This window comes from Plectrocnemia conspersa, unplaced genomic scaffold (assembly GCF_051122295.1).
Source record: "Plectrocnemia conspersa isolate PC_06_02 unplaced genomic scaffold, ASM5112229v1 ptg000003l, whole genome shotgun sequence".
NCBI lineage: Eukaryota > Metazoa > Arthropoda > Insecta > Trichoptera > Polycentropodidae > Plectrocnemia > Plectrocnemia conspersa.
The window spans coordinates 15,002,893-15,011,246 of record NW_028277167.1 but is presented as its reverse complement, the minus strand read 5'-3'; the positions used below and the strand labels follow the sequence as shown (position 1 = coordinate 15,011,246).

At 29.1% G+C, this 8,354-nt stretch overlaps 1 long non-coding RNA gene across 1 annotated transcript in view; it reads right to left on the bottom strand.

Annotated features, from left to right (window-relative positions):
- Nucleotides 1-711: 711 nt before the first annotated feature.
- Nucleotides 712-8,354, bottom strand: part of LOC148236726 (uncharacterized) — a 56,836-nt gene continuing 49,193 nt past the window's right edge. Inside the window, exons 2-3 of the long non-coding RNA XR_015809066.1 lie at nucleotides 2,225-2,591; nucleotides 712-860 (exon numbers count right to left, since the gene is read on the bottom strand). This is a non-coding gene — a long non-coding RNA (uncharacterized LOC148236726). The remainder of the gene's footprint in view (nucleotides 861-2,224; nucleotides 2,592-8,354) is intronic.

Genomic DNA, 8,354 nt, shown 5'->3' with positions numbered 1-8,354 from the left:
TATTAAATCACAAAACAGTTTTTGAGGAAGTGTGCCGTGGAACGTGCCGGAAATCACAATAATTATGGTGTTTTATAGCTATACGACTGTAATTATTATGGCTTTTAGTAATCATATCAGGAATATCTGTATAGGTACAATACATGCATATGAAATCATCTATATTAACCTCTTTCTATTTAAAACAATATATTTTTCCAATAGGAACCATCTTTATTAAAATATAAATATTTTATAATAATATTATCTTATTTTTTTTGTATTGAACATATATGAATAACAGAAACTTAATACTTAACTATTATATAATTTTTATATTTTTATTATTTAATTAACATATATCTTAACATAGTCCATTTTCGATTCAGAAATCGCAGTCAGTCAGTGAAGTGCTATATTTTTCATTAATATTTATATGTAAGAAAGATATGTAATTATCTGGGTATACTCCTATAATATACACATCAAGATACATATACTTGTTAAATTTTGAAGCATTTTACAAATATATTTTTTTAGTATAATGTACATAAGTGTATAATGGTTTTAGTCAAAAAGTCAAGTAAAAGTATAGTTCAATAATTTCTTAAAAATAAATTGTGTTTATTTTAAAAGAATAATAAAAAATAGTAAAATATTTTACAAGATATTTTATAAACTAAAATAAAAATGCATTATAATATACACATACATATATATAGCAGACAAAAAATAAAACATTAGCTAATACTGATGAAACTTGCCACTAGGATCACGGTTTACAGCTTCAGTAAGATGAGGCGGCACAGAGACATGGTTGACTGGAGGATGCTATTAATGTTGCGTAGACTCCTAGCTGACCGTCTAAGGATGGCATCATTCTGTGGATGCAGCGTGGGGGAAATATTGATTAGTTATATTTTTTAATATGTAAATCATTATATTGGTCAATAATATTTTCTGGATTTTTAAAATTATTATAAATATTTTTTATATGTGACACATTGAAAATAACTAATATTTCATTATTATTATTTTATTTAATTGGCAATATAAACACGCTTGCAATTTTTTCTAAAAAATCTAAGGGTTCAAGAGTTTTCTTTAAAAATATTGAATGAAAACGTAAAAAATTTTGTCGTCTTCAAATTTTTTTTTTGAGAAATTTAATAAACAAGCTTGGTAAATTTTGACCAATTATCAGTCTGCTTATTTATGCATATTTCGTGTTTCAAACAATAAAAAGTTTTTAAACAATCTTCCTTACATTCAGGTACTTCTAAAAATACTTTTACGGTGATATTTTATTGTGTTGTCTACAAGTACTAATAAAAATCCACAGGATGACTGTGTATAAAAACCTTTTCATTCCATTTAGTTATTCACTTTCATTAACTTACGATATTGTCGGAAATATTTATGGGAAATAATATATAGGCATAAAATCATTCTTTTTTGGAACAAAACTCTAGGAAAATATAGACTTTGTCAAAATATCATATAAATAGATATTTAATTTTATAATACCGGTATTGCAATACCAAATTATAGTGTAGTAGTATCTCTTTTGAATTATACGAAAAGAAAAATGTATACAGAATTTTTTTATCAAAAAATAAGATAACGTCTAAAATTAAAATTGAAACAAAAATAAATAAATGTATTATATAATAATTTATTTTATATAATTTTACATACATAATGTAATATAAAAAAATACATATTTTATGAGTATCGTTGCTATTTGCATTTTGCACAAAAGTTAGTAAATGCGATTGTTACATTAGTAATTAAGTAATTGTGTTTCGTATTTTCACTTATTTTTGATAACGACATAATGTGATTATTTAATTATTTAGTTTAAAAAATTGAACACGATAATAAAATACATGAAATGTGCATGTATAAGAGAAAGGTTAAATTAAATTCGTTTGTGGGTCCCATTATCTGCCTAACGAGGTTATCTGGTCTGTATCATTTTTGCACTAATAAGGTTGCATTGGATAATTTTTTATTATACACCATAATTTATTGCTGTATGTTTTGTATTTTTTTATACACTGCGAACGTGTGTGTAAATTCCTAGTACGTCGACATTGGCGACACAGAGTGAACGACGTTTCGGAGACGAGATTCCTGACATTCCCATTTAAGAACAGGGAACTCCTGACGGGCTGACGTTCACTCGCGCCGCTGAGCTGCAAAAAAACTGATAAACTACACCGTGTTCGAGAAGAAAATTTACCTCTGAAGGTCCATTCATGAATGAAGTTGCAAATTCTTCTTCAAAGTTCTTATTCGGAGCTCAAATAAATCGATGTTTCGATTCCGTTGGCTTTTTGGTTGTCAGGAGAATCGCAAGTGAATAGGCATTTCATAATCGCCCGGTAGTTGTGCTGAGACGTCGGCAGTGGCGTTTTGTCCCCGTTGAAGAATTTTTGCTTCCACGGGTATGCTGGTGTTGAAATAATCTTGAACATGGACACGTTTCTCGGCGAGATGATTAAGTAACCGCTGATCATCTCTGACCATCTTGTTTTACGCTGCTAGTAATAACAAGCCGCTAAAGCTGTGGTGGTTGGGTTAGGTTATATAGATTTCTTTTATAGGTTCTGTGAATAATAAAAAACACATATGTTAATTTTCATACTTTATGCAAAAGATAATAATGGATTTCGTAAAACAATAATGATATACACATTATATTAGACAATAATTATAATGTCTTAAGCCTCAGCTACATTGTTATAAAGTATACAATTTATACAGTATATTATTCATATTATAATTGAGAAAATATATTTATTTTTAATTCTTTAGCTATACTGAGATTTGAATCTCTAGAGTTGCACCTACGCGTAAACACGAGAAAGCGTGTTTTTAAGATACTGATAAATATTTTTTGGGTACTGCTTTACCGACGCAAATTAATACAATTAACAAGAATGCTAGTATTAAGAGGTTCCCTTTCAAAAGCTCCGCCAGTGAAAGCGACCAGTCAATACGCAACGTGAAAAGCTTGAGAAATTGTTTTTATATGCAATAATACATTACGTTAAGTAATAATTAAGATTTGCACATATATAATATTTATAAAATAATAATGGTGTTATAAAAATGTTATCTCACATTGTTAAAAAAAATGTATTTAATCATTCAATAAAATATGAAGATAAAGCGAATTGTAAATTATGGCAATAAATTTTAATTATTCAGAGAAATGTAGATAAAATTTAGTAATCATCTTAAATTATCAATAATAATGCCACAAAGACTGGTAATATTATTATTTAATATCTTAATTTAAATAAATATTTGTATATTTATCTTTAGATTTTTCAATAATGACAATGAGTCGTCAATATTTTGCCTTAAAAGTTCTATGCCTTTAATTAAGATATAATAATATAATAGTTATTTGATACATAAATATATTTATCAACAACTACCATTATAGTGTTACTTCATTTTATTTTTCGGACTATAATTATTTTATTATTCAAAGTATAAAGCAGGGACCGGATTGATCTAAATTGAAAAGCTGTTTCGCCTATTATTTTTTTTGCAGTCCATAATATAGACGTAGATTAACAAATTATCTCTTTTTCAATTATGAATAATGGTGAAATGAATAGTTCTCTAACTGACTGTGTTAACTCAAATATAGTGTAACCCAAATTTATTTCAATTATACATCGCGGGATATTGGGGAAATCTAGGAAAATTTAATCTGTGATGGTTGATCGGAATCTTAATTTCATAATAAGATATTTTAAATATGTTAGAAATTAAAAATATCAGGTTCTATATTCGATTCGAACCCAGTATTAGTCAGCAACTTAAACCATTGACATATATTGCTACAATTAACATATATTTCGACTCACCTGAAGAAAAAGGGTTACAATTCTTTTACATACGTTTATGGTTTTATAATAAACTTTTAATATAATTTCTTATCAAAAATAATATTTGCTCATCATACTTAAAAATAAATATGTCATTCACAGCAATTTTCTGATGACATTGATGTTTATTTAAGCAATATTATAGAAGCTAAAATATATATAATACATTCGCTATATATTACCTTTTATTATAACCTCCAAGAAAAAAATCTTCACGATGTACAAATTAAAAAAACAACACAATAAAATTTGATAGTATAATGACATTATTATTTGTAGGTCAATGTAAAACTGTTTGCAACGCGTGCGCCCGTTGGTAACCCCTGCCTCACGTTAAGCTCTTAACCATCTGTCACGATATAAATCTTCAAGGACTCTGTCACATGATTCATACAAATTACAGTGGTGACTTGTTTCCCTACTTCTGTTCCGCGGAAGATTACAATATTTGAAAAGCATTACGTATTAAAAACACAGATATAGGAATCAACATCCGTGATGCCTCTTCACGAGAACAGCCTAAAAAATCTCCTCTGAAGCTACAAAGCTTTTAATGTGGACTATTCAACATTGGCTAGTGTTGCCATTGTGCTTGGAAACGAGCTGAGATTGAGTGCATCCACTCGAACGTCCACTTCATGAGGGTTTTCGAAACGGTTAATGCAGTCAGTGGATTTTGAGTGCCTTAGGTACCTAGGTATCCCCAGTCACGTTCCCCACTTGACACATTGACTCCCGTGCGAAACGACATGTCGTGGTTAATAATTGCTTCGAAATTGGGCCAGCTAATCGATGGGCATTGTTCTCACCTCGGGGCGCATCTCAAAGACGTTCTTGCTAGTGGTTTTTATTTATTTGAAGTGCTCGGTCATAGAGCGGAGAGCGAGTCCTTTAATAGTCCCTGATTGGCTTTAATATGTATTTCCTCTTTGCCAATAAGTGGTGCGATGTACTCGAAAGGTGCACCACAACGAAAAGTTACTATATATGCTACGAATGAATTTGTAATGAGAAAAATTCAATTTTAGATTGAATGTAAACGACAGTCTACATATAGGTAATTTAGTGTAACCAGATTAATTTATTTTATTTCTGTAATTTATATTTTACAAATTAATAATTTATTTATAAATAAACAATATCAAAAACATCATTAAAAAATCACGAAAATATTAATGGCTGTTTTTCTAATATTTAATAAATACAATATAATGACATTCATATAAGATGTATTGATTATCATATAAGAAAGTATTGAATGATGTATAATTTTAATACTCTCTAATCTAGTTAAAACATATCATTAAAAAAGCTTCTCATCAATATTATAAAAAATGTTCTATGATGATTTTTTGGAAAGTAAAGTTCTAAGCCATTTTATTATGTAATTGCTTAACATTTACCGGAAAAAAACTTTTTTCTTATGAATCCACTGCGTGTGGTCCAATTTATTTAATCACAAAAATTAAGCTTCTTACATATTAATTATAAATAATTTATTTAGGGTAAACCCTGTACCCATTCCAGATGTTGGGAACACTACCTGAAATATCAAAGAATGCAATGACAAAAAAAATGTTTCGCTCTATCTTTATCTAATTGTTCACTATTTTAATTTATTTTGTCAACCTATTTTTAAACGCACGTAATATATTTATGTATATAGAGTACGCTCGGGATAAGGATTCCGGTTTGTTATTGTGTGCGTGAACTGTGTGGCTCAAAAGAATTTCACTCAGATTATTTAATTTTTTTATTTTAAAAGAAAATATATGTTTATTTAACATACATACATCTGAGTTAAGTTGGAAATTTCAACGGACAATTAAAAATATATTATATTATCGAAGAAACCAGACATTGATGTCATTAATTAAATATTTGCAAAATTCAAAATCTTTCATAAGTCAAAAAAATAATGAAGTCTTTAGCTATTCTTCAAAAGCAAAAATATATAAAATGGAGAAAGAAATTATTCGCAGATTGTTTAAGCCAATATCAACACAAAATTATTTAAAATAAATCACTAGAGAAGATCGAACTTCTGTGCCACACTGCACTTTAATGACGAATACCAGCGTTGACGAATCAGCGACTGTCTTTAAAAGATAAAGCGAGACAACGAAGTACACGCTACATCGTTTCTCCCTCTCATATACATGTACATGCACACAATAACAAGCCGGCATCCTTATCCCGAGCGTACTTTACATTACAAGTAATTACATATTTATATATTTGATCTTTGGTTATATTTGTCCATCGTATGATATTTTTCGAAGCAATCTTTCATATGAAGATATGATTTTAAATTACCTTCTTAACCCTTTTAGCGTTAATCAAAATTAGGTAGTGTATGCTAAGAATGCCAAGCATTTTTTTTTGGCAAATATAAATGAATTTATAAATGTATTTTTAAAAAATATTTTGGAAGATTTTATTTTTGTGAATCACTATAGGAACATAATTTAATCCAGTTTATACAAGTAAATACACAAAAAGTATAAAAAAATATTTCATAATTTAAAAAAAAGAAAACACAAATCTAGAAACGAACAACCGCGTTATAGCGGCATTCATGTCGTCGTTACGGCATGCAAATGGTTAAACAGTTCCTTTGTTTTTCATTCACTATTTTATTTTACATAATATATGAATTTACTAAATGGGAATAGTACATATTTGATAAGCCACGCTTAGTCCACGTTGTAACGATTTTTTTGTCCACTTATGCAAATACTATGATATTAATATTAGTTCATTTATAGGTTACAACTTCTCCCCTGCGTATTTTTTTATTTGTACTAATTGTACTAATTAAATATAATGTTTGAAAAAATAATTAGCAGGGTGCTCCAATTCGAGTTTTATATGTTAGCAGTACTGTAAAAATCAGACAGCTGTCAATAATCATGTGTGTACAAAGTGTCAAATGCAGGGACGTCACTCCAACCTTTTTCAGAAGTGGCAAAGGTCAGTGATCGTTTATTTTAATATTTCGATCTCATGATAATAAATAGAATTTTTCATTAAATGACATGCATTTTCTTACTGAGCTCAAATTCAATTCACATTAAAAGCAATCAACAACTCTGTGGCCTAGCGTAAATATTAAAAAAAAAATTAATACAATATTACGGCTTACAATAAGTGAGAATAAAATGAAGCGTATCTAAACCAAATTTTAACCAATAGGAGAGCGTAAAAAACAATTATTCCTTCTCAGAAGTCAAAAATCCACGTCAAAAGCAATAAAATCGTGCCGTAGCCATTGCAGTGGGAACGCTCGCTACCGGGCGTTCCCATTGGAGCAATTTTATCGCTTTTGACGTTAATTTTTTACTTCCGAGAAGTGATTTTGCACCCTCATATTGACCAAATTTTTGTTTTAATATACTTCAAATAATATTTTTATATCAGAAAGTTTCGATATGGATAACTATAATATTTTTAAACCATAGTGTATTATCGAAATGGGGCAATATGCGAGATACAACTTTTTTCGCTTGTTTTCCCTTGAGATATGAGTAGGCTTAGCTTGTATTTTGGAAATTACTTGATGAAAGTTCTAAAATTAGTTTAAGAAGGGTATGGGGTTTGAAGAGAAAATGTACGATTCGCAATTATCAAATTGAGTTTCATAGTAAAATTAAATTTTCGCTAATAGATATATTTGTCTACTGGTGTAAATCAGATGATAAATAATATTTAGCATAATATTTCATACATTTGAAAATAATCTTATTGATTTAGTTTTTCGGTATCTTATGTAACGAAGCTCACCAAAGGAGAAGCAATTCAACCATTTTTAATAACATGACAAATACATAAACAAAAAAATACATAAATAGCCACTGGGAACGCAGTATTTGAGAAACGCAGTAAATAGACGCAAACCCACTGGCTATGTGGACCCTGTGGAGGAGTTAATGGCGCTGGATCTCTAATGAGACATTTCTCCATGTATGCATCTCCATGAGCTGCTTTTATCTAAAAGTCCTATTAGCTAAGGGCGGAGCCCTGACGTCAGGTCATCTGCGAGTCTTTCGTAGGGGAACGAAGGGGGTAGAAAGATTTTTTAATCTTCAACGTAGTTGAAGTTAAATTATCAAGAAATTTGGCTGGAAAATTTTATCTCATACTCCTTTTTTTCATACCTTGCTCCTTACGACTGTGGTGTATTTTAATCGATGCAGCACTTCCTAGAAGTAAAAGAATTAAAATTACAAAAATGATCGGAATATTTTGCATCAAACCTTCTAGCATATAATGCTAATGAAATTTAAAAATGACTAAGAAGTGGGAGAAGGTTATATCTTTAGAATAAAATTATATTACGAATCATTAAAATCAAAATATATATCTAAAAGGGATTTTTTGTTTCCATAAAAAACTTAATAACATAAGTAAATTTAGTAGTTAGTTGTAATTTTAGCGGATTTTGTTAATTATAATCAGGTGATGTTT